Source organism: Centrocercus urophasianus, unplaced genomic scaffold (genome assembly GCF_019232065.1).
Source record: "Centrocercus urophasianus isolate 14NV4802_14NV808 unplaced genomic scaffold, USGS_Curo_1.0 seq_7, whole genome shotgun sequence".
Taxonomy (NCBI): domain Eukaryota; kingdom Metazoa; phylum Chordata; class Aves; order Galliformes; family Phasianidae; genus Centrocercus; species Centrocercus urophasianus.
The window spans coordinates 3,422,285-3,450,175 of NW_024885310.1; the positions used below are offsets into that span (position 1 = coordinate 3,422,285).

The following is a 27,891-nucleotide window of genomic DNA, read 5'->3' on the forward strand; positions in this document are numbered from 1 at the left end:
TGGCGCGGCGGAGCCGCCCTGCCTGCGCGGAACCGCCCGCGGGACGAGCGGCTCGGCGGAGCCCCGCGGTTGTGCCGTGCCGTGCCGTCCCGTCCCGTCCCTCCCACCCGGTCCCGCTAGCTCCCGGAACCGCGGCGCTCCCAGACGCTCCGGTGTCAGAGAACAGCCGCCCTCCAGACCCGCACATTAGAAGGTGACAAGGCGAGGGCGACTACAAACCCCAAATTCGTGCGAGGACGAAGGCGGTGCCCCGCTCGGCCCCGGGCTATCCGGGCGTACCGACCTTCGTTCTAGGCGCGGCGTGCCATCGAGGAGCGATCCCCGCGCGCTAGCGGCTGCCGTCAGACGGCGCGGCTGCCCTGAGCCCCGCGCTGAAGTTCGGCGCTCCTGGCTCGGCTCGTGCCGAAGCAGCGCGGTACGCGCCCCTAACGCAGCGCATCGCTGAAGCAGCAGTGGCTGCCGGTCCGGCCCACTCCCGCAAACGGCGTCCTTCACCCTAAACAGCCCTCAGCTGATGTGGGACGAAGGAAAAAGCGCTGCTCGTGAGAGGAGCCCCAGCCGGGCGCTTCCCACCTCCTGCTCGGAGCGGCCGGCAACTGCCGCCCTTGCACAGCCACGTGCGCCTGTGTCTTCCTCACTCTTAATTTAGGGGTGGGGAAAAAACAGGTGGGAGACGATGCCAGCAAATTATAGCTCTTAAGAGCTGCTCGTTGCATCTTTTTCTAATATTACACATTTTAATAACGCTTGTCTTCACAGCGCTCCTCAAACAATCAGCTTCCTGCACGATTGTTTGCATATGCATTTCATTCACATGCCATCTATGTGCCTACGTTTTGAGAACCATCCCTGATTAGTTAAGTACACAAGCTCTAAAACAACTGAAGGAAGGAAAGCACTCGGCATCCACCAATTCTATCCCTAAGTGTATTTCATCCACAACAACGAAAGCTTATGGTCTACTGAAATAAGAAATGTAAATATACCCCTCCTTGGCTACTAATTTGTCTTGGCATACTTTGACAACTGGCTTTTTAGGAAGTATTTCAAGCATTTCCCTTATTTTTGTCATCTGATAAACAGTAAGCACGCCCTTGCCCTGTTTCTCCAGGCTGTACTGGTGGGCACCCGAGGGGTTAATGCTGTGACACCTGTAAGCAAGGGTGTTCTGTTTCAGGCACTTGGCTAACCTGGCACAAGGGGGCCCCTGTCATTTACATTCATTGATAGAGTTCAGCGCTGAAACACACACCTCCATGGGCTCTTTGTTCTGCCTCCTTTCCATGATGCTGCTCAGGGGAAGAGCAGTGAGGTCTTTGTGCCCTGAGCGGAAAGAAACAGCAGCCATGGAAGAAGATATTTCTAATGGATGTCAAAATATCATGCAGCAAAAGGAGCTGTGAGGACAAACCCAGGCCCGAAGCCCTTGGCAGCACATTTACCAGTGACACTGTGCTATTTTGGTTATCAAAATCCCAAATGTAGGCAGAGACGAAAAATGCTTTGGCTGGAACAATTTGTTTTACTCATTGAGCTGCTATAAGCTACATTGCCAAATACTTCTTATGTCCACTGCGAGTTGTTTATATCGGCTCGTGAGTTGTTTACATCTGCCAGACTCTGAACACTTGAACGAACCTGAGCATCAGAGTCCTGGACAGGGCTGCTCTATCTGCACCACTGAGGGAAGCAATACACAGAAGCCAGGCCTAGAGAAGGCAAGCCTCTGGGGCTGTGCTTCCATCCTTTGGGACCTCCCCAGCTGCTAACATAGGAGGGCGATGCCACGAACCAGTGATCTCCTCTCCATGCATCCAGATAGATTCTCCTGATGATCCCCCTCCAGCACTGAATCTCACTTAGCAGATGGAGCACACCCTGCAAAAATGTAGGCAGCTTTCTTGAGCGAGTCAAACGAGCTTAGGAAGTTCAGCGAGTGTCAGAGCTGACACAAAGAGGAAGGCAGAGCTTTTCTCAGCGCAGCGCTTAGAGCTGCACAGACCTCAGTTTGGTTTTCCAGGTAGAAATGATGAAATCCAAAGAACTCAGAAGCGTGATGGTTGGAAATGTGCTGCTATGAGCACTCCAGGAGTGGTCACCCAAGCTGTAGCATGTTGACCGTAACAAGGAGCAGGCAGGGAGGTTGGAACTAGATGATCTTTGAGGTCCCTTCCAACCCAAGCCATTCTGTGATTGTCTGAGTCACTGAAATTAAGCCACAGGAAGCCTCTGATGCTCCCTGTGATGCAACCCAGTGGAAGCAGGTGAGCAGGGTGAGTGCTGAGGATCTGCAAGCCATACTAAATGCGTACTGATGCCATTGACAGTCGGAGCACAGCTTCTGGCTTTAACTCAGAAAGGATAACATTTACTCATTCCAAAGCTGCTCTGCAACACAACCAAAACACGGCAATTAGGATTCACACAGAGACCTCTTCAGAAATGCACGCTTCATCCAAAGTAAAGCTCTAGTCTGTCCCTCATCTTTCACATCATCAGGGGAAAACTGTGAAACTACACTGTAAGAGTGACATGTACATATCAAGCAGCAAAAAGGCAGCTTAAGTGTCTTTAGTGGGTCATGTAAGAGATGACGCATCGTGGCATATTTCTCAATTAGTAAGATTAACAAAAGTTAAATAGGTACCAAAATGCAATGCTTCCATTTTTCAGGTACCTGGTGAGGACAAATTGGATATTTTGTAATACCTGAATACTACACAACAAAACTGTGGGAATTTGAAGATACAATTCTAAAGCAGCCAGTGAGAAATAACTGTAAGAGTTAGAATCACATTGATGGATTAAAAGCAACAGAAAATGCAGCTCTAACATTGCTGACTTTATCACCTAAATTTAACCCAGCACTCAAGTTGCAACAACTGGTTACCAAATAAGCAATAACAAAATATTGGACAAACGTATTTTTACTTAAACTACAAGCACACTGAAACACTGTCTTCTATGACAGAGAAAAATAACTTGCTAAAAAAAAAAAAACAAAAAACAACCAAACAAGCTTATTTCAAACTCAAATTCCTGTGATGCCATGTCAGCCTGTAAATCTTTTAATAGAAAATATTGTACTTTTTACTGTTACTTTTTACTGAGCATCATTTCTATGCTACCCCTGTGAATACTCACAGGGTGCCACCCACTAATATTACCAACCAGTTCATTCTTACAGTTGAGCAATGGCTTCTTTTTTTAGCTGCTGATACATTGCAAGACCAAGGGTTGCAGACAGATGAACACCACAAATGTTCTGGCTGACCTCACTTTCCAGAATGCATCATTCCTACCAACAAACATCATTAAACAGAAGCGGGCGGACAAACTACTGAATTTAAACAATCTTCTGTTACTCAATGAGTAGATGCTAATTAGTAGCCTAATGACTTCAGTAAAACCTGGATAGGATCACAGGGGATGCACTCTTAGCGCGTGTTCCAAAGCATTTTGAAGGAAATGTCAGATCCACTGGCTCCAAGCAGGGGTCTGTGTGCTGTGGCAAAGAGGAGCACTCCTGCCTCCCCTGAGACCTCCCTCCTGTGTAACCAAGCTGCTACAGGAGCGAACTTGGACTGGATTTCTCCACAGCTTCCAGCCCCTACGATTCTATGAAGCACAGCTGGGCCGTGGCAGCGCTGAACTGCAGCCATGCTTGCTGCAGAGCTGCCTGGAGGGCAGCCCCAGCACCTCACCGTGGAAGCACACGCCTGCAAGGCCCTGTTACTCACCTGCCTGTGGCTCACAGCTTCCCTGAGAGGCAGCCCTACCAACACAGCAAGGGCTCCCAGCTCTGCAGCCTCCCACAAGAGTCTCACCCGTGTGTTTTCCTGCTTTTAAAAGCAGCTATATCTTGAAGTCTTCTTTATTTCCCCCCTCGAGATGTCATTAGAAGAATATTTTTAACTGACATTCGTCAAATATTTAAATTACCACATAAGAGACTCCGGTCTGGAATGAACAACAGAACAGACACGTTCTAATTACACGAGTTATGAAATAAGATCAAACCATTATAAGGAAAAAGCATTTCCTTGTTCGAAGAATGTGTTTTCATATGAATTTGTTTATTCACACATACAAGTATTCCAATTAATTTTTTTTTCAAGTATTACAAAACCAATCTGCACTTATTTTTTGTTATCTTCTGTATCCACGTTGCATTTTAGTTACATTTGGGGTGAAGGCAGTCAGGAAGTCAGTTTATTTTCCTGGCTTTATGACATTTTGATATAATTGGCACTGTGTTACTGGAACAAAGACTACCACCCTGCATACAGATGCGCTGATGATTAACAGAAGACGAGGGAGCAGAAGTGGACAGGAAAATGGCAAATCAATACCTGTACATAAAGTCATGGTTATAGACATCATGTCGTGTCCCACACCACAGTGAATGGTGATGAGACGCAACAGGAGAAAATGAAGGAGCAGAGACTGCAGAGATCACTGCACTGAGATGACTGAGCTTTGCTACATCATGATGAGAATCCACCAAAAATACACATGCAGATGCTACGTTATCCTCAGGCTTTTGCAACAAGTAAAAGCCCGCATCATCAGATCAGATGTTATTTGACAGAGACCGAAGCTCTCAAGCAAAGCACTAAACTGGAACTGTTGTGAACACGTTGGGTTTTGCCAACATTACACTTGTGGCTTGGGACTGCAGTTTATGCACTTCTAATGCTTGCTGAACTTCAAGATCATTTTCAGATAAGTCGTTTTCTTATAGAAGCGGTGTCTCTCTAGAATAAGGTAATGTGCTGCCACCTGTTACATCTGTCAGGGATTGAAGAACTTTCATTTGCATATATTGTGCCATATTTAAAAAGAAGAAAATGCACAGCTATTCTGGGCAATTATTATTCAATGCGTAAATTAATTTACATTTTCCTGGTTCAATAATAAAAAGTACTTCTATACACTTATTTTTCTACATGCAGTTTACAAAGTAATGTGTAAAATAGAAAAAATACAGTTTGAACCAGCCAAACTTCTTCATTTCAGCTTTGTAAACGTTAAGCACTACTGTAGTAAATGCTCATGGTGCATGAAGCACAGGCGTTTGTCATCTGAACAATCAGTCAGAAAGTGCTGACAGGACATCGTGTGAGGAAGCCTGTCACCTATCACTTGTGTTTCACCAAATAGCTAGAAGCAGCTCAAGGTGATAGCTAAACGGGCAAGTTTTAGGGCCTGAAATACCTAGATGTTACAGCATGAAAAAGAGCAATGAGAGCACTACTCGCTCAGCAGGGATAGGTGTTTGAATGGAGTTGTTTTTGTTTTTCATACGTGAATTCCTTGAACATATTTTAAGCTCTGTTTTTGTCTGGCTTTACGCACACCAATCTGCGTCACATGAAGAGAGATGACAGGGAAGGGAAGGAGTCCGAGGTGGCACAAAGCACAGTGCCAGCCATGGAAGCAGAGGGTGCAGGCGTCTGGGCAGCCCTGGGCACCCAGCTTCAGCAGTCAGCATGGGATCACACACAGCAATAAACCCTACCTGCACCAACACACCAAAGGGAGCAAATCCTGCTAGTAGCTGCCTTTTGCTTTCCTCTGCACGCCTCACATCTCCCCTTACACCTCGTTTTGCCTTCTGGATCATCTGTCATAGAACATGGCTGTCATCACCCACAGCACCACTGGCCATAATCACAACATCCTCAGGAAAGGACTGGGGGACCAGCAGCATGAGGGGCTGAAACTGCAACACCCCGCTGAAGCTAATGGACAGCTGTAGACAACACAAGCACTGCTGGCCAAGTGAGCTCCTGATACAAACCCATTGTGGTCAGTAGAATTATTTCCAGGATGAGAAAGGCTCCAGATAGTTACTGGTTGTTGAAGAAAATCTGCACACATTTTATCCAGTTTGTTATGGTCTCAGCTATTAAGAGCAGGAAAGTTCCATTTTCATTGAAGCATCTCCTCATGCTTTGCGTATAACTACTACGTAAAACGTCAATCAACATCACCATGCATAAATTAAATTACTAATTAATGAGTCACTATAAATGCATGGGATATCAGCATTAATTTTAATAGGTGTAGAAACAATAGTGCCAGTAGAGCAGCCCAAGTTACAGACCAGAATTTCAGGGTCAGAAGTCTCCTAATATACAAAACCAGAAGAGTTTCTCGGAAAATGCTAGCGAGCTTGCTATCGAAGTATTAAATGAGAGACAACAGATGGGTTCAGATAGGAAAAGGGTACATGAGGAAAAGGGAGCCAACGTTGGCCAGCACTACAGGCAGAGCCTACCAGCACACCAGCTGCCCACCTGCCTCAGGAGCACTTCTCTGAACAGCAGAGGGCTGCCACAAAAACATGGACATTGGTTTTCTGTGGTCTGGCACCATGACAGCTATGTACTGGGGAATTTAAAAGCAGCAGAAGTGTTCTGGTTTTGACCTATGCAACCATCGACCATCAAACACTCTTTACCATCTAAATGCATTCCTTCAACAGATGCAAATTCATCTGTTACACTAGAAACTAACTACTCTTTCACAGCAGGGCATGAGTCGCTCTCCATTCATATTTTATTAAACAGTTGTATCAATTACATGTGTGAAAGATTGCTCTAGTTGCTGATATGAGGCTTTTAAGCCAGAATAGCATTCCACTCAGCAGATGATACGGGAAAGCACTAGTTGAGTTCAATAATTACTTCTTTAATTTTCTCATGTTTCAATTCCAAGCACAAAATATCATGTTAATTAAAAATACAATAGTTACCTGGTTCTTCAATGGTGTGTGTTAGCATCAGGCACTTAAAACTAATTTAATCACTGTCTGTAGCCTTTGCACTAAGTGGTGCTTAAAATAAGCTGGTTAACTCCTGTCCTTTAACTGATTTGGTTTGCATACCTAAGAAACAAAACTAAAAGCCACCAAAAACCCAACTCCTGGTTGTATTTCTGATAATGAGGACGGAGTATCAGGATTGCAGCAACCTGATCACTTATCCTGCTCCCCTTTCATTTCAGTACCAGCCTGTTTCAGCAGCAGCTTTCAGAACGCCTTCTGGACTAGCAGACTCACTGCTATCATGTCCAGCAGCGATCGCATTTATGTTATTTACAATTACTTTACATTGACTTTTGTACCTATCATCATCCTCACTAAGTGGCTGTAGAACCGAGCTTACTCATGAAAACATCTTTGGCAAAGCTCCTTTCTGTATATTACTCTTCATTTAGTTTCTTCCCAGGTTTTAATTTTTACAGCTTGACATTTATTACGCAGCCAACAAAGTCGTGGGGCTTCAAAAGTGATTTATTTTTTGAGACCTCTTTCTAACCTTCTAATTCAAGCCTTAATTTTGAAACTATTTTAACATGAGAAAGTGAAATCTGCTTTTCACCCCATTCCAAAGTGAATATTATCAGAGGATTGTTTTATCTAGTGTAGAGAAACCATATATTTTTACAACTAAAAGTAAGCTGTGACATGGAATATGCCCAGCGTTGCTTGCAAACTAGTTAACTTCAAGTCTACAGAAAGCTTCCAAATCCTTAATTTCACAAATAACAATGAGAAGCTTACTACTTTTTCCCAGAAACCTTAAAATAATTTGTTCTCTCTAATCCTCTGCTTACTTGCCTTGCATGGCTGGCACTAACTGTACCCAGAAATGAGCTAGCTCATCCCCAGATAGACTTGCCTTAAACAGCCAAGAAAAAAAATCCTTCAAGACATACCTAGACAGCCCCCAGCAGTGATGGAACAGAAATACATTGGGAAAAAAGTGATTTACATGCCACTGTTTGATTATATTGCAACACACTGACATTATTTATTATTTATTGTAAATGTCTATAAAAAGTCACTGTACTTTCATGAATCCTTCCAATTTAGTTGAATTGGTCTTTCTTAATGGAAAACCAAGTTTAATCAGTATTCCCCAGAAAAGAGTGGTAAGTGCTACAAAACATGCTGCACCTAATTTAGGTTTTAATCAAAATAAAAGCTCTACTAATATTTTATTCTGTATGGGAACCCTTCAGACAACCCCACCCCCAGCCCCGTGCAGGTACTGCAAATCATGTGCATGTGAACAAAACCATGCTGCCTCCCCTTCCATTGATGGGCTTTTCTCTATCACTGAACCTCCAGAAGATGAGTGTCTCACTCGGCCAGCTGCTCCAGCAGCTAACTGAAAATGCTCAGCACCAGGTTCTGACCAAGCAGTAGCTCAGCAAAGACACACGCGCTGCCAACCGTGCATTCACCTTGTAGCCCAGTTCCATCAGATGCTTCTTAGCAGGATGGGAGTGACACCCACCAGGAACAGCAGACCTGGGGAGCTGCACCAGCCATCACCTAGATTATCTTGTTCTTCCTAGCAACAAGCTGATGGTATTTTGCCAAAGCCGTGGTCTTTTGAATGATTTTCAAACCATCTTCTCATGGCAAGAGAGATGCACAGCGACAGGTTTTTCCATCACGAGCAGAATTTCCTCTCACAATGTCATTTTGAGGAAGGGCCAGACCACACTCCCTGTGTCCACAGTCATTGTTGCTTTATGTCACTGACAGTCCAGCAGTAGGGCTGGACTGAAAAACAGCCAAGGAATCGAAGAGGAATGATGGAAAGTCATGCGATTTTTTCCCATTAGTAAGCTTTACTGTAAATTCACTTCACAATTCAGGGAAATAACAGAGCCCTGTAGCAGTCTGGCAGTACAAAACCTTAGGTATTATCAGCAAAATTTTGATTTTCACTGAACAAAAGGTATTACACTTCACAGCCCCTCAGTGCAGCCAGCACTTTAGAAATCCAGGACTGTTAAAAGTAATCACGTTTAATCATTTTTTATCCTGTATTAAAAACAGGTTATTCTCCTGGGCTGTGTGACTGTTATTCAGCACTCAGCGCACTCTGTCCTGCACGCTCAAAGGTTAAGCCCCTTTTCTTTCTCTCCCTGTACCATAATTCTGATTTACTCTGGGATCCAGGTTTCTCCACACTGCTGCCATCACTGCCTCCCACAGGGGCATGGGCTGTGCTCCAAGCACACTGCTGCTCAGTGCTCACTGATGGGTTTGTCAGGAGGGAGCAAATTAGAGTAGCTCTCATCCTTCACAGTAGCCAAATGAGCTCCTGCTTCAGTTTTAGGAATAATAAGGCTGTAAGGGTAGCATTTCCTCACCTTCATTCCCTGCTTTTCCGTTAGACCTAGTGTTCTGGCTTGCCTTTTCCTGCAGGTTTCAGAAACACCATAATACTCAATCAATTCCCTATCAGTGCTTCGTATTCTCAGAATTAAATTTCTATTATAATTAAGTTTTACTTTGCTTTGGCCTCAGAACACAGCAACTAGCCCTATTCATTCTTATAGCTCATGTTAGATGAATCACAGATGAAGACAAGTTTCCCAGGTCATTCAAGGTGAAAGAGAATTTCAGATTTAATGCCTTCTTACAGAACAAAAGATACTTGCAGTTAGTTATAAATAACCAATTGCACTGCAAAAGCAGTGGTAAAAACTGTCAGACAGTGGTCTTTCAGACTTTATGCTGCACAGATCTTATTAAACACAAAGCCCTGCCTTGCAACATCTAAAACACTGCACACCTGTATGAAATCCCAGCACTGATGAAACTAACCACTACCCACTGAAAAGCCCAACTCCTTCCATACCTTCTGGAATCTTTATTTCTGTTATTACCATCTTGCTGCACCATCTAGCTGCTCACCTAGAATGCCCAGTAGTTTCTGTGCCTTGAGATGGGGGAGCCTTCGAACTTCTAGTCTTCTGCTTCCTCTCCTTTCCTACTCCTAAGGAGTACCATATTCTACAGTTAAAAAAAAATTTAAAACCTCAGTTATTTTGTAGTGATATTAAAAAGCTCATTTTATGGAAATAAAAATCCCAGTTTCAGAGCGTAATGAGAAAGAAGGACAATTAAAGCATGGACAGAAATATCAACAACATACGCTTTCTATGAAAAGCATGCTGCAGGAATCATCTGATCTCCATGAATAAGCATTTACTCACCCCTGTTAGCAGATACATATGCCTACTTGCTCTGTAATTTACCATCGAAGGCCAAATAAGATGATGTAATTCATCATCTGCTGAACAAAACAGAAATTAACCACAAGCAAATTTTATTATTAAAAATAAGACTTTCCTTGAACTGATGCCAGGTGTTATTGTGCTTATTATCTGCAAGGCCATAAAGTTCATTCAATGGCTCTTCATTTTGACAAAAAAGGTAAAAGAACAGAAACCAGAACAATCAACTCCAACAGAAAGAAGTCATTATTAGGAGCAACCAGTGACAAATTCAAGTGTAGATCTAAGCAATGGCTAATCAAACCTAAGAGGATTTACCTGGTTAATCCTGTGTTGCACGGCTATCCAGATTGCTTTTCAGTCCAATCCATAATGTAACTACTCATTACTTACTCTAAGCTTTCTAGAAACAAGGGACATATCACATAACAAGCTAAACAGCATCACCCATTTTTGAACTGGTTTAAATGCACTGCAAAAATAGTTCCAGAATCCCAAACTCTTTGGCATTAATTTCTTCTTCTGAAATCACAAATCAAATGGTAACTGTGAAAATTAGTTACTTGAACAGTGGTTTTTGCCTTTTAGAAGGGAACTGCCTCCAAAGAAAACTGTGGGGAAAAAAAAAGAACCTTCTGTCTGCATACCTCATGTTTAGTTTTGAGTTCATCAAAGCAAACTCACGGGCTGACAAAAAGCATATTGTCAAAGAAACCCAAATGTTCCAGTTTAAAGGCCGCTCTAATTGATACATTTAAGCTATCTGACAAAGAAGCTTCAGAATGTGGCAGGTGTGTGTCATGTATAGTTTTACTGTCTAAGTAAAGCAAACATATGAACAGATTAAAAAAATAGATTAAGTGTTTTATAAGCTACTGCTAGCCTACACTAGCCAGCTGAAGGCTTTAAATAATTTAATCCCTTCAGCAACTGCCAGTCCCAACTGCACGCCTGAAACAAGGTCTGAATTCAGTTTGATACCCAACAGGTGCAGTCTAATACTGCTTCCCTAATTCAGCTACTGATCTACATTTATGCTTGCAGGGGACACCATATTCTTAAATTCACCATGGCATTAATTAAATTAGTCTAAGTGCTCTTGTTTTATCCCATCTTCTACTATCAAATTTACCTCAGACAGTACTCTGTTTCTCTGCCCTCCCTTCCAGAAATGCACTTCAAGCCAGATGGAAGATACAGTTCTTAAGCAGCTCTTAAAATAGGTTTTTCTTTGTATATAACCTACATAAACATATAAAACAGGCTGGGGAAACTAAACAACATGAAACATTGAAAACAGATACTAGAAGCTCAAATTTTAGTTATTTAGGAATGGCAAACAGAGCCTCTATAGGTGGATCATCATCTGCACTTGGTCATTTTGGATAACCCTGGCAATAGAAGTTGCCTAGGTACAAATAAGCTATTTCTCATCTCATATGCTTCTCACTGTTACTGACATTTTCTAGTGGCACAAGCTAACGTGTACAAAAGTCAAAACTTAGCAGCCAGTAAAAGGCAAAGTGAAAAGGCAGAGCTATGAGGGCTGCCCCAAAAGTAATGTCTCCTCACCTTCCCTTCTGAAGCCAGGGGCAGTTTTAACAAACTGCAGGGAAACGGTGCCTCATATCCAAGTTCCCAGAGAAGTTTTAAGGATAACCTGCATTTTTTTGCCATTGTAGGACAAGAGAGGAGCAACTTCCCATTGCCTTACTTGCCCCCTGACAATAGTGCTGGAAGATGAGACAATTCAAGGCAGAATTTCCTTTCCCTTTGCGTGTTCATACTTGGGATGCACACCAGGAGTCTTCTCTCGCAAGCAATTAAGCATCATGTTTGGCACATGCAAATGAATAACATGATCTTTTAATGCAAATGTAATTCAAAAATGTTGCATGCTAACGTAGTGAGCTGCTGGAGTAGCAGAGCCAGCTCAGACAGCAGATCATAAATTCAATGTCATTCATTCAATCAATCCTGTAACATGCCATGAAGGCTTATGAAAATGAAAACAGATGAATACTAAACCAAGATGTTTCCTAAATTCCAAGGTGCTCAAGATATTAATAGCTAGCTAAAATTGCAAAGATTCCCATCCATAAAAAAATATCTAATTACAACAACAAACTGAACTTTGGTCTAACAACACAGATCTGAATTTTCAATAATTCTATCAGCACATGAACAAACTATACTCTCAAGTGCATTGCAAAATGCCTTTGAAACCAGATAAAGCATCATTATTTCCACTTTCATACCTAACAGTCAAAATAACTTTTAACTATTAAGCAACAGTTATTCTTTTGAGCATAGAGAGGTCTACTCAGATCTAAATACATGTCTTTTCCTGGAATTGGAAATTGAGCTCAAAACCAACTACTCCTGGATCATGATTTTCCAAAGAAGGAAGAGTCAAGAGGGCACAAAGGACAACAAAAAATACAGATCGTGGGAAGGCTCAGTCAGTGATATTAGGATTTATTAACAAAACCTAGAGTTAAAAAAAAAAAAAAGAAAGAAAGAATCCAGAAATCCTTACATATGTATCTCCTAAAATATTTTAAGTTACTTGGTATCATTTTAGCCCCATAAAAATGTATTTACATTTAAAATTCTTGATCACATGAATAATCACTGCATAGGAATTCCCAGTGTAATCTTTTGGGGGCAATAATTTGGGGAACCATAACTTGTCAAGTACTTAATGCACAGATGCCAATTTATGCTTCCAAGCATGGCACCACAGTGGTAAAATAATATTACCTCCCAGAGTTCTGGGGGGAAAAAGTACTTCTACGAAAACGCTCCTCTGCAGAGATAATCAGTATGAGAAGGTATGTGAGAGCTGCCACGATACAGAAAGTAAAACAGCCAGCCAGCCACAAATCTCACAATAATAAATAATGGGCTAGTTTAAATTCCAAGTCTTGTGTATTGTTAAGTTCACTTCTTTGCTCTGTTTCCTCAAGCTTAAAAAGAAAACTGAACTTATCATGCATTTTTCAAAGCCAGATACAGAAAAAAACACCAACTGCTGTGAAACTTGGAAGAGAACCTCAAGTCCTGCCTGCTACCTTTCATCAGAAGGCACTGCAGCCTTCCCCTTCCACACCGTGCAGAAGATTGAAATGAGACAGAAGATTTTCCTTGGCCCTCCTGCCCATCTGCTTTCTGGCAATGCTTGTCTTCAGGCATATCTAGCAGGAGAAATCATTGCTCTTTCCTAGTTGCTGTGAGCAATGGGTACACAATGGTCTCTCTACCACAAATGTATTTGCAGTCTGCTTCTCATAAGAGCAGCATTTTCAGTCCGTTTTTCTCTCCCTGTTTTTCCCTGCTATTGCTGTTTTACTTTGCTGTAGATTTGTCTCCAAAAGAATACTGACACAGGACAGAAAACAATATTACTTGCTAGAGGCAGACATGATCCCAACAGATACAGCATAAATTTTCCACAGAGTTCTGCCACTGTGCAAAATCAATGACTTGCAATGTTTCTGCTATTCTGGTCCTAGGAAAACTCAGAAAGGCTGACAAACTACCATGATACAGTGGTGTGGACATTTGTCCACACTGGTTCCCATACACATTGCTTTGCTACACAACAAAACAAATATTCTTTTATTGAATTAGGATTATTTCATGAAAGCCACTGACCTAACTAATCCACAATTGTTTACTGGAAATAAAGTACTTTGCCCTACATCAACAACAACTGGTCTGCATTTAGTCTTGGAAGAAATCACTGCCTGAGAAGAGTCAGAGCAATATAAGATTATACTGGTGGCAATGCCCAGCCACTGTTATACTCCTTTGGAACCATTAGTCAGCATTTTGGACTGCACAAATTTCTAAGGGAACAGACATGACTTCTCCAGAGATCCCTGATTTCATGACAAATACTCTACCACAAACTAAAGGGTGGCTCTAAAATGACAAATAATAACACTGTTTGCTTTTGTACAGCATTTTCTAAGCCTGTAAACAATTTTGCAAATACACACCCATGACTTGAGAAGACAGAATTTGTCAGTGTGGAGAAATCCAGCCCTGTCCTACTTGCATCAATGTGAGCGTGACTGCTAGTCCTCTGAAGTCACTGGTGAAGTCCCAAGTGTCCACTACACCCCTGTAAAAAGAGCACTTACTATACAGGTTAATTATTAGCCTTGTTTTAGGGACACTGGAAATAAGTCACCACCTGTTCTCTTTGGTTTCTCATCCTACACTCAGTCACCTCAGTACATCTTCCTGTAGGGAAATAAATGACAGGACATGTATTTGTCACATACAGCTTGCTTCTTTGTTCCCTCCAGAGGAGGAAAAGGGAATGTTAATACCTTTTGAGCTTGGAAAAGAAAGTGGTTAGTGGTTTCATTACTGTAAGAACTAATTTCAAAGGCAAACAGCAGCCCCCTGTTGTCAAGCAACTGTAAGCAATACATAGTAAGTGATACATGGAACCTAAGTAGTGGTCTGTATCCAGAATTGCATCTGCAACGAAAAGTATTACACTGAAGATCAACCTAGGCCCTATGACTCCGTGTATTAGCACGGCCCTGTAGCCTGCTACTACCATATGCAGAATGCTCTGGGTATGCATTTGCTCATCACATGTTCCTAGGGAAAGAAGCATCACTGACGGCACGAGCTAACCCTCCCCCCCAAAAAAGCCTTACAGAAGCCCTCACTGCAGCACAACTCACCTGATAAGTTACTACATACTTAATTTTCAGTGGCTGACTCCTCTGTGTCAATGTGTGATCACTGCATCTTTTCTCACTCAGTGGCTGTGGCTCTGGGGAGCACCCTGCTCACAGACCAGCCAAGCCCACCCTCTCTGCAGCAAGCAGCAAAACCCTGCTAAAAGCCAAGCACGGACAGAAGATGATTCCAGAAGAAGGCAGCCATGGTCACGTGCAAAATGAGGCACAAGAAGGAAATCTTCAAAAATTTGCCATTTCATAGAAGCGTGCATCTCAGTTGTGTAATTTCATAGATATCTAGTGCTTAAAACTTCTGTTTTTCCCTCTTTCCCCACCATGATTTTCCACAGAAGCTTTCTCATTTTCACTCTACAGAATTCGTATCCAATTCTTTTTCAAGTTGTGAGTGTAGGATTTTAATCATCCTCTGCTTTGGGGCATTAAAAGATTCTGAATCATCCCACCTTCTGGGAGATTAGTAAATACAGCAATTGCTAACAAAAATTCTACTGAATTCCCATTAACCACGTTAATTATTCAATTTAAAAATATGCTGGAGTCATCAGCAGGACATTTCCATCTAATGGTTGAACACAGGGAAAAGTCTTTCAAAATTGCTCTAAAGCAATTATTTTAAAATTTGTTTTTCAGAGCTAATCTTTCTCCTGTCCCCACATCCTGCTACAATAAAACCTGTTCAGGGAAGCCCAGGGAGATAACAGCCCAGGAAGGGACGGCTCAGTAGTTACAGAGGCTTGCCTTGGACACCACAGCTAAGATGAAGCCCTCATCTATACCCACGTTTTCCTTCCTTTCCACTGTTTTGAGCAGAATACATTTTGTTTCTGCCTTCTTAGACGCAGTGAAGTCACCAGATGTTATTAAACATGCAGTTAGGATCAGGAATAAACTATTTTAACCAAGCCGAAGACCTTCAGGAATTCAGAGTACTTAGAGCAAGTTTCTCTTTCTAGCACTTCTGCTCCTCAGCATTTAGTTTCTTCCCATTTTTGAACCCTCCCTTTGTGATCAGAGCACCTACCCATATGTTGGCTTACCATCTGACTGTGGTTTCAGTTGAGTTCACTAAGCCAATGAGAAGATCCAGCAGCTGGAGGAACACTAGAGTGCAAAGGAGCCCTTCCTTACAGGTGATACAGACACAGGCAATTCACCCACTGCAATGCAATTCTGTCTTATGGACACGGTTTAGTGGGGATGGCGATGACAGGTTGATGGCTGGACTAGATGATCTTAGTGGTCTTTTCCAACTTTAGTGCTTCTGTGATTCTTCACAAGTCTTTCTTTAAGCTGGCCTTAAACTCATAAATGCCCTTACGCTTCATCGCCACAGCAAATGAACCTACTCTGAAACACCTCCAAATCCTACTACCAAAAGCCTGAATGCACTTCAAAGGAACCTTTCATTTCTGGCATCCGTTTGTGGCACATAACGTGGAGAGTGTTAGGCAACAAACAGTGGTTTGCCAAAGTAATTTTGAAGTGAGCTACCTCAAGAAATACCTCTACGTGGAGATCTCACATCACCTGTCTGAGGCTGTCGTTCTCCAAATATTTAGTCACTGTAAACAAAGGCGCTCCGGAACCTTTCTGCTCTATATCCGAGCAGAAAATACACCAGGTATAGCCTGTACAGGCAACGACTTACAAAGCTGCACTGTCTTCTGCAGCTCCTGCAAGATTTTCAGGAAGACTTTCAAATGCAAGGCACCCTTCAACAACATTTACACATGCCCTGCTTTAAGGAAGGAAAAACAGGTAACAGATGCATATACAGGAAGCCTGTGAGTACAGCGTGCAGTGTGATTCCAGTTGCACCAGCAAGAGAAACATACAAAATGGACACTAAGGGACAGCAGATAAATGGTAGTCAGCTGCACATGATGCAAACAAAATGGGTCAGGGATTAGCACTAATGAGGCCTGTACTACATATTTATATACTTATTTTTATACATATAGTGCCTCAAAATATAAAGCAAGGGAGAACACGCAAGCTTCAGACTTTCTATTTTCAGGTGCATTAGCATCTGCTGCACAGACAATAAAAGTTGTGAAGGTTAGACTAACAGCTGTATGCTACTTATGACTTAATATGAAAGAACTGCGCCTGCTGCCTATCTCTGAAGACTCTCTTCCATTTGCTGCTAAGTGAAAAAGTTTATGCTTCCTATTTCTAGCCAAACGTGCATGCTCTTACTTCATTAACACTGCTTCACCCCTCACAACTGCATTTGTTTAGAACAACACACTCTACCTCTCACTGGGTTGCACACAAAATGGATAAATTATTTTTGCCAGCCTGACTTGGCAATGCTTCTCCTCAGTCTTCATCATCAGACGTTCCAGGTAGGAGACATAAGGCCACTCACCCACCCACCAGCATCTCACCAGCTTACAGTATTGCCCTCTGCTCCACTATCCAAAGCAAATAGATACAAAGGACACAAAAGTAAAGTGCAAACATCTTTTAAAAAGCTTAAGGACTTTACACATAATTTTCTACCCCATTTTCTTTTCTCAGCCACTGAGGGGCTTTAACTAAAACCAACTAAGACCTATTCTCAGTCCATCACCCCTGTGTGTGTAGATGCCTGACGCACCCCAGTGACACGTTTTTACAGGAGCTGCACAGTAGTGCATGCACTGTCACAGTAACAACTGCTACACCAGGAAACTTGAGGTAATTAGGGCACTACTTAATGAGTGCCATGGCATGTAGCCTGTAGTCCTAAAGCTGCTTTAGCAGTGGCTAGGATGTGGCTGTTTACTTGTTACCTTGACATTTACAAGAAGAACACGAAGCAAACTGTAAGCCATGACACACGTGCAAATCCCAGCGCTGAGGGAGCAACGTGACCCATTTACTGGCACAAGTTACACCACAAAAACGACCGGAGTACGTGCACTGGGTTTGGGGTTTCCTCCATAACATCATCTACATTTCCTTTCTTACCCTGTTTGAACTCCAATTATTAAATCAAGCATTCTGTATGAAAGAAGAAACACAGAGAACAAAACAGAAGCCAAAAAAACCCACAATGAGCCGTTCAGAAGAATAGGGAAGATCTTGTACGGAAAATGTCCCAGATCAGAAACTACCAGACCTGCAAAGTTTTTCAGCCCCCAGACCATATTCCAGATTCCACAGCTGAATTGCCAAAGGAGCAAAGAAGAACTGGTGATTTGCAAGAGTACCATCAGCAGCACACGAAGATAGCAATGAGAAAAGCGGGGCAGATGCTTCACAAATACCAGAGATGGATGTGTCAGGATTCTCAGGAGCTGGTAGGGAAAGTTTAAAAACTAAGTAAAAGCACAAGCTAATACACCTTTCGCTGCTTTTACCTTTTTGCTTTGTAATTGGAACCTTGTTTATAAGACCTGTTTATTTCTCCTTCAAGTCAAACAGCCCAGACATGCCACACCAGTCTGGACTGCCTGCTCTTTTTTTTTCTGGCCTGGAAGCGTGCTGAGGGTGGAGGTCAGAGAGCTAACTCAATTTTAATTTTACAATTTTTTCCAAAGAGAATGCCAGGTAGCCAATTCTCAAAGAGATTTGAAGGGCCAAGTGATAGGGACAAGATGATGCTGTTCTCACAGTGAAGGGAAAAACACCACTGTCTGTAAGGCCTGGTAGATCTGATGTGCAGAGAAGTGATGCACTCAGAACAAGACGGCTATTGTGAACATGCACTAACACAATTTGCAACCCAACCTCTGAAAACTGTGACAGATTCTTAAAAGAAGTAGCAAAATCTCCCTGAGTTTTACTACTAACCTCTCTAGGATGAGAATTTCATCCAAACACAAGGACAGCCCAAGAAGAAAAAAGGATTCTTCACTCAATATGAGATATCCACATAGGAAGCACAAATTCTCCAGATGGCAGCTCTGGACTTATCCCCCCCTTAGTAATGGCTATGCCAGCTATAGCTGTTTATTGTATTTTTCTAATTACATTCCCATTTCAAGAAGCGTTCATTACTCTGTAATTACGGTGGATTTGACTGTAAATTTCAGTCATGGTTCAAACGTGTTTACAGCTTGAAAGAGGATGGATAAGCAGTTCCTTCCTCACGAGGAGACAGGCTTTGACATATTGAAGATTACAGCTTTGTAACTTACAGCTTCCATTTATAAAATTGGATAAAGAGGAACCAGAGAAGAGCTATTACTCTTTCCTATAGTAGTAACTTTGCAAACTGGTGATCCTTTCTTCTTGAGCACTTACTAACTGCTTCAGCCCATGGCAGATTTCATTCTTATGCACGGTGAATTACACGGAGTATAAGCACTATTTCTGACATTTTCTTTTCAGTATGTACCTCCCTGTCCCTTTTTGTTGTTATTGCTTTTGAACGGGAACAAACCACACCGGTCTCTAAAGAGAACAACTCACAAGGCCAACAAGTGAGTTCTCTTCATCTCCAGGAAGAAAGTTGGGCAACTCCTATGAAGAGCACTCTGCAGTCATTCACTCCTCTAAAGGATATTCTACAGCAATCCACAAGTATTGACCATAGAAAGGTAACACAAACCTTTATCTGAGTTTTATTACTTTGCAAGTACTTGAAGCACTGCCTCATCATTTTCATAATATAACTTTATTTTGAACATATAATTGGAGAACTTATTTATCCACAATCTTTTGGAAATAAAGTAATTATAAATTCACATAATCATTTCTGAATTTGGAAAAACATTGTTCCTAGAACAAATGGTAAAATATTTTCTCTCAAATTTGCATTCCATTCTTCATTTTAACCATATTGGAATTTCTCAGCCACTTCTTGTTCTCTGTCACTCAGATTTTCCTGAACTAGGCAGCAGTGTTACCAGAGAGCTCCGTCAGATCTCTGAGACAACACGCTATCACCTCAGATGCATGTAACTCATGTCCTACATTTGGTAACAGTATGATTTTCTGGAACCCTACATCAGTAACTGGGCTGTGAGAAGAATGTACACACACGCTCTGAGCACACAGGAGAAAATCTAGCCCAAATATTCCCTAACGCCTATCTGAACTAAGAAGTATTTTTAATGTCATTAAATAAAGAGATTAAAAAAAGATCTCTAGATGCAGGACTGATCTTGCCTTTTACCTAACTACATTATACCCATGTTTTATAAATGTCTTTTTCCTGTTTGTATTTGTTTTTTTTTTTTAAATGTTCCCTTTATGTGCTACATTGCATCCATTCTGAGTTAGATACAAAATGAATGAAATACATCAGAAAAGAGACAGTGTAGGTAACTTCGATTTTACATGGGTGGCTACAGAGACTCTTCAAAAAGCTGTATGGATATTTTAAACGCATTTAACTCCTTACTCATTTACTCACTGGCCCTCAGAGAGCAGTGCTCCTGCTTGACCATTCACGACATGATCACAGTAAGTTAACAGGAGAGGAATAAAACCATTTTTAAGAGCTCCTGACCCACAGTTTTCTTCTGAAGACTTGAAGAGATGAGTAAATGTGTTTTTGAAATCTACCAGTGATTGTAAAGGGTCACTTCTGACTGTTTTGAAAACGGTGATGTTTTTCCTCATTACCTCTTGGTATTAACTTACGTTTCTCATGGAGTTCCCACTTTTCTGGTGCATTCAGCAGTGCTTTTTCCTACAAACCTGAATGTGTTTGGAGAAGAAAAGATGGGCAATGATTTGGCAGATAGTGTTGGCAGTTCTTAATGCTGGTAACTAGTTCAAAGAGCTGGCTGCTGCAAGAAGAATGTGGAAGAGATCAATAATTCATAACCCTACGAATTTTCAAACCAAACCCGAAAAGGAGAATAGCAAAAGGAAGGAATGGGGCTTATTACGAAGAACGGCCAGTAATTGTATCATAGAATCATAGAATCACCAAGGTTGGAAAAGACCTAAAAGATCACCCAGTCCAACCATTCACCTATTCCCAATAGCTCCCACTAAACCATGTCCCTCAACACAACATCCAGCCTTTCCTTGAACACCCCCAGGGTCGGTGACTCCACCACCTCCCTGGGCAGTCCATTCCAGTGCCTGACCACCCTTTCTGAAAAGTAATACTTCCTCATGTCCAGCCTGAATCTCCCCTGCCGTAGCTTGAAGCCATTCCCCCTGGTCCTATCACTAACGACACGAGAGAAGAGGCCGACCCCCAGCTCACTACAACCTCCCTTCAGGAAGTCATAGAGAGCAATGAGGTCTCCTCTGAGCCTCCTCTTCTCCAGGCTGAACATTCCCAGCTCCTTCAGCCTCTCCTCATATGGCCTGTGTTCCAGACCCCTCACCAGCTTTGTTGCCCTCCTTTGAACACGTTCCAGGGCCTCAATGTCTTTCTTGCAGTGAGGGGCCCAAAACTGGACACAGTACTCAAGGTGCGGCCTCGAGTTTGTAATTGTAATTGTAATCTAGGTGTATTATAAAAGTGAGTCATACAGGAAAGGAAGAAACAAAAAGCCAAGTCAAGGATAAAAATACAGCTGAAAAATACCCCAATATGTTGAGCTAGGCTATATACCCAGAGCCTTTAGAGCAAGCCTTTTAACTACTCTACCACAACCAGCCAAACCTGCTGTCTTTCAGCTTCTCCACATACGATCACATCCTTTGAAGAGCAAATAAGTTACCAGGCACTATTACGTGTGCCATCCTTCCGCTATCACATACGCACAGTCAGCACCTACCTACTCCCTAAATATTTGTCTTCATTACGTGAACCAGAAAGAAAGCTATCCCATGCTTTTCAACAGGGCTAATATATTCTTCCATGATACCACATCGTTGTTGACCATCTCTGCGCTGTTGCCATGCCCTCAATCTCACCAGCATGCAGACAGAGCTGCCTCACTCTGCTTCTGAGAGAAACAAAACCAAAGCATCCCAAGTTATTTCTAACTTGCACCTGAAAGGAACCAGAAAAGAATCAAAAGAATAAAAGAATAGCTTCTCTGTTTACTGGGGGATCATGAGATAAAGGAGGCCCTTTTGAAATTAATTTCTCTTCAATAATCAAGTCAGGAGTAGGTCTTTTTGTGACATACAAGTGGATTCTGTTCCACCTAATTACTAGGATGTTGCTTTTTAAGCATGCAGTGCTTCTGCATGGGAGTTTCAGAAGCTGTTTTAGAGCTGAAGTACAAAGAATCAGCAGCAGCTTCACGGGACTTTGTGACACAGACCTGTGGACCAAACTGTTTCTGTCCCAATAGACCAGAGATTCCTACACAGGGTACATGAACACTCTGTAATGTGAGCACATACTGTAACAAGCACATTTAGATGGAAGTATGTTTAACCCACAGCAACTGAGAGAGTCCCCTGGCACCGTTAGCATCCAAATAATAGCTCAAAGGCTCACTGCTATCATTCTGTAACAAAGATGCCTAAATTGCTGAACTGTAGGCAGAGTGTTTGGAACTGGAAAAACTACAGTTGTTGCAATGAGCAGTTGGGTTTTCAAGCCCGTTAGCACTGATGATATTCCCAACCCTGCCATGATCTCCTGGAATGGGATGCATACACCCTTCCATGCTCTTAATTTTGAACAAAATACTGTTAAAGGATTTGGGGTTCATCCACTTCAGGTTTGGCTTGCACCAAGATTTCATGCAGGAACGCATGTGCGCTTCTGATACACAACTGCTGCTGTTCTGTCACTTCAAGGAACAGAACCAGACCAAACTATTGCAAGTGCAGTAATGCAATGGTGAACAGTGAGAAACAAAGGCAGAACATTCCTGGTCAGGGAGCAAACAAATAATAAAAAGCCACGATGCACTTGAATTTGTGTTAAACACAGGATCGTCACATTTTGGGTAAGAATACACGGCACAAAGCACTTCATGGTCTGTCTGGCAGTTGAGCAGTGGGGGTTGTAACTGCCTCACTCAAAGCCACAGTAACTCTCCAGAAGTAATTGACAACACATACCAGAATCAGGGAGAAATGTTCCCCCCAGGAATTGTCCTCAGACAGTCTCTGGAAAATTACTGCTTGGAACAAGAGCAGCAAATATGTAAATATGACTTCTCTTGGACATTTCTTTTTCCACCCCATTGCCTTCAGTACACTAATAAAAAGAAATGACTTTTCCTGGAGTGTACACTCACCCATTCATTACTTTAAAACTGTCCACATAATGTAAAGGGAAAAAAAGAAAAATGCACAAATGTAACATGAAATGAACTGTAATGAAAGATTTGTTCCAAGTACAATCAATATCTAATTACAGCAGCAGAGAAGAGGCAGCACTTCTCATGCTGCTGACCAGAAGGATATTTTGCCTATACTTCTGTCGAGACATTTCCTTTAACTAAGATTTCATGCCACATTTCATGCCAGAAAAAAATTACAAAACAAATTCTCTTTTACCACGTGGTGGCTGAGCTGCAGTGTTGCTATGAGGTTCAAAAGCAGCAACTTCACTGCTAACTGCAAGGTTAGCTAATGAAGCAAATTGAAAAGCAATTCCTTCCCTTTGTGTACCTATTAATCTGCTAAAAAACAGTGCATATCTAGTAGCTGAAATCACTTGTTCTACCAGAGAACACAGCTCTGTTAACAGGAAGCTCGATTTCTAACGAGAAGAACCCTGGCACCGCCAGCTTACATTAAGTGCAAATTGAACTGTCTGCTTATGTGATCTAATCACCATGGTACCCAAATGCTTTATAGATAACTATAAAAACATAAGCCTTAATTCTAAGAGCATGTGATCTGCCAAGGTAAATTTACACAGGGATGAGCTCAAAGAGAGCTGTAATTCCAAGTGCAGCATGCAGGTCTGAACCCAGGCTGGGTAAGATCACAGTATGAGGGAATTTGCACACAAGTCAGAAAGGTTTGTTATTTCTTCAATATAACCTTTGATAATCATGAACTCTGATGGCAGCTGCATTAAGAGATGTGTCTTAAGGCAGGTACAACAGTCCAAGCAGGTTTGGAAGATGGACTGAGGCAAGGAATGTTTTGTGAATCAAGTTGTCCAGCCTACAAACTAAGTGTGGAGAGAGGCAATGACTGCTATGCCAGCACCCGGGGGTACTGTAATTAAGATTTGTTAATCAAGCCTGCCTAAAATGAAGAAATTCAAATAACACAAGAATTTGATTTTTCCTACATTTCTTCTATGTTTCTGAGGGATTATGATAAACTTGGTTCACAAAAATCAATTTCCATTTTGTAATACGAGAAAACAAACTTAGAAGAAAGATTGATTGATTCTTCATGCAAACCCCGGTTTCCTGGAGCTGAGCTTTCAAGTAAAACATCAAACAGTACGGTTGCATAGCAACCTCCCTGCCCTGAGTACAGGAGGACCGGTTGGCCAGTTCCACCTTTCCTGTTTCTCCAGGCTGCACAAACACAGCACTTGACTAAGGTAGAATTTATGTCAGCAGGGCGAGCTTCTTGCCTGCAGATGATTTGTACTTCAGACAATGAGGGCTCTAACCAAAACAGCCTGAGATGGAAACCTGTGACGTCCTGTGCTTATGAATTCAAACATCATTGAGTTGTTTGAGTTGGAAGAGGCCCTAGAAGGCCACCTAGCCCAACTCTCTGCAGTGAACAGGGACACCCACAGCTCCATCAGGTGCTCAGAGCCCCGTCCAGCCTGACTCTGAATGAACGTCTCCAAGGAAGAGTCTATCCCCTTCCTTTTTCCAGCCCCTCTTTAGCTACTGAAAGGCTGCACTCAGGTCTCCCCAGAGCCTTCTCTTCTCTGGGCTGAACAGCCCCATTTATGACAACTAATAGCATATAATGTCTTATTTAAAAAAAAAAAAAAAAGCATATAGTGTCTTAAAAATATACTTTTACACCCTCATCTTATTACAACTGGGTTACTCAACTAAGAAGAACATGTCTAAGTGCAAGTAACACAATGCCCAGACAGTCAATTCTTAGTTGCATTTAATCACTACCATCTTCAAGGCACTCCAGCATTATTTCTGGTGATCACAATTAACAACAAGCTTAGTCTCACTGATCTTATATCAGAAATAATTATTGCAGTCCACACTGTGCTTTTAAAAGGCTTTGCAACCATCATAAACATGCACCAGAAAACAACTGAGGCTGGATGTAGATGAAAGCACGTGACACCAATTGCAGATGAGAATGTTCTGTCCCACCTCACTTTGTTCTCGTTATTTGCTGGATGACAACCACTATGCAAAATACCGGGAAGTTCCCTCTTTGATTTATAATCATTCTTTGATATATTTTCCTTCCATATTTCTGCTATTCTCTACAATAAGACAACTCTGAAACCCCTTAAATGGAGCCAAGAGCAGCGCGGCGCTCTGCTGCCACCTAGCGGCCCGGTGCGGGAACACGGCAGCGCCCGGCTCCCAGCGCCACAGCGCGCAGCCCAGCAGCTTCACTCAGTGCTGTTCTCCACTTGTAGAGCTCTGCTCTACAGTTCGAGTTTTCCTGCTTTCTTGGGCGTTTCTGCCTAGAAATTCCACCCGGCTCTCCCACCTCCAGGCGCTCAGTGATACTCACAGCCCCGCTGTGCCCAAACTGATCTGCACATGCTCAGAACACTCGGGACCTGGAGGACCCACAGCACCCACATTATAAATGGTTCATCCACAAATGTCTGCCTTCACATCTTCAGGAAAAAACATAACCTGCCTCTGAGGATAGCCAGCTGTTGGCTTAAACAACCTTCAGAATTATTTTCACTGCGTAAACTTCCAGCATTGAAACAGTTTTAAAAGCCAGCTCCAGCTTTCAGTTCTCTACAGTTTATTTTCCAAAAAATCCACCAGGCAACATAAATCCCTGGTGATGAACGCCAGTACTGATCCACAGCAGCAAGCAGTGGTAGAGAAGGAGAACAAGACCTGGAAAAGATCACTAGAAGGAAAAAAAAATAGTAAAAAACTTGCTCAGCCTAAATGGGGATTATTTGCACTTAGCTTGGAAAGCTGAAAAGCTGCTTACAAAAAACAAAGTAGGCAATATTGTGTTAAATGATAGCCAATTCAAGCAAACAAATTCACGCTGGAAAACTGGAATTCAATCCATCATTCTAACAACTTATTACACTACCCAAGTGCAGTACTGCAACTATGCAGTTTGCTATGACTGTTCTGTACTACGCACCCTGATCATTCACTAATCCATTCATCTTGGTTTTCTGCTTATTACTAAATTCCTAAATTGGTTTCTCCCCCTCAAGCTAATTTTAAAACCTGACATATTCCTCTACTCTACCCAGAAGAAACTCCAACCGCATTTCACCTACATCATTTACCACCGCATGTCATCAATTCCCTTTTTGTTTTTACTTCCAAAGCAGTCTATGAACGTGAAGTCTGGCTCCCTGGCTAACAGGAGACACGCAGCTCCATGAGGTGACACAAGCCATGTTTCCACGTCTGTAACCCAGGCACTTTTAATGACACGACCCCTCCCTCATGGCGAACCTCCATCTGGAGGATAAGCACCAGCATCTCTGGCTGGCAGAAAAAAAAAAAGAGAAAAAGAAGAACAAGAATGAAGGAAGACAAACTACTACTAACAGTGGAAGACGACTATCTTTGGCAATGCAAAAGCAGCAACAGATTCCACACCTTTTTAATGTAGTTATCTTTTCCTTATTCCAAACTCAACGGCGCCTGTGCTGGAATGTGTCTAACCTAATAAACATGCAGCTCCTAATCCAGCCTCCTAATTCAGCACCTTTATCTCATCTAGTGGCATCATGGCTCTCTGTAGTGCAGTGCTGAACCTGTCACAGAGATCAGGGAGAGAAAATTACCAGAAAGAAATTTCAGAGAATATTACTCAGGCTCAATGGCACGGCTCCTACCGATCACATACTGATGCAAATGGTCTCACACACTAAAACTCCTGATAGCTGAAAGGCCCTTATAGGTCCACTTTAAGCTGAGCCCTGTTACATTCTCATCACTACCCATATCCCTGCGGTTGTTTCCTTCTCTCTTCAGTACAGACTCCAACAGCTCCAGAGCAGAGTGCAAGAAAATCCTAGCAAAGGCTAGGTTCTACTTCCTCATCTTTGCAGTCGATGCTACCAATTAGAGGGACACACCTCACTCTAGAACAGTGGATGTCAACAGGGAGCAAAACCAGTTTGACAGAAACATGACATTTATTCTTAATTAGGGCCTATGGAAGTAGATGTTTAGACTATCATCTTTAGCTCAGAGAATCCCCATGGTGTTGTCAATTATGAAAGCCAAGAGACAGATTACAGGCTCACCTCCTGCAGAACTCAGTTGAGACAACAACAGGGCCTGGCACCAGCCCCAACACCAAGAAGCCCGGGTCTCTCAGTTTCCAGGTGAGCATCTCCCTACCCACGCTGAAATCCACCCTGTAAAATGGGTGATGGAACCTACAGACTTGGGTGATATGATGATGAGCAGCAAGGTCAATCCCCTCTGCACTGAGGTAGCTTGAGATGGAGCACCAATACACAAATTAATGGGGCAGTTCAAAGCTAAGAGCTGTTAAGAGCTCTCTATGTTTGAGCAGACAATCATATCCACGATTAATCCTATTGAAAAACCTTTCTGACCAGTGTTTTCAGTAGTTAGAGTTCTGCTAAAAGGATTACACAAAACCTGGGATTTCATAACAAGTAACACATGATAATTTGCTGCGTATGGCAGCCATTCCATAACCACTGACTGAACTCTGTGAAAGCAGCCACCTTTCAGATTTGCTCCACTTCATGGTTGGCCTTGTAAAGCTCAACATCCATTTGTTTTAAGATTTGATTTTCTTCTAGTTGTTTTTTTCAAGTAACACACAATTTTTGTTCATTTTTTCCCTAGAGAAAACATTTAACCACCACTGAATTGCTATATGGATAGCAGAAGTCTTCAATTCTTGTTCAGTTTCAGATCGTTTTCAATTTCTGATGCATAATTTCAGCAAGCCTCTTACCAAGCAGTAAAACCCACAGCAGTTCACTCACAGCCTGCCATCAATTACTGAATCGAGCGTGAATCAGGAAGCATCACACATATAAGCAACGCCGTGCTGCTTTCATACCATGAACCATATGAAAATTAGAGTGCAGCATTTTCCAGCAGACAGGCCTGTAATCATGTCCTCACCACTGCAGTTACCTTGGTCGGACTAGATG

At 42.3% G+C, this 27,891-nt stretch overlaps 1 protein-coding gene across 1 annotated transcript in view; it reads right to left on the reverse strand.

Annotated features, from left to right (window-relative positions):
- The window catches only part of HIPK3 (homeodomain interacting protein kinase 3), a 93,295-nt gene that overhangs the window by 63,355 nt on the left and 2,049 nt on the right, over nucleotides 1-27,891 (reverse strand). The gene's annotated exons all lie outside the window — the stretch shown is intronic.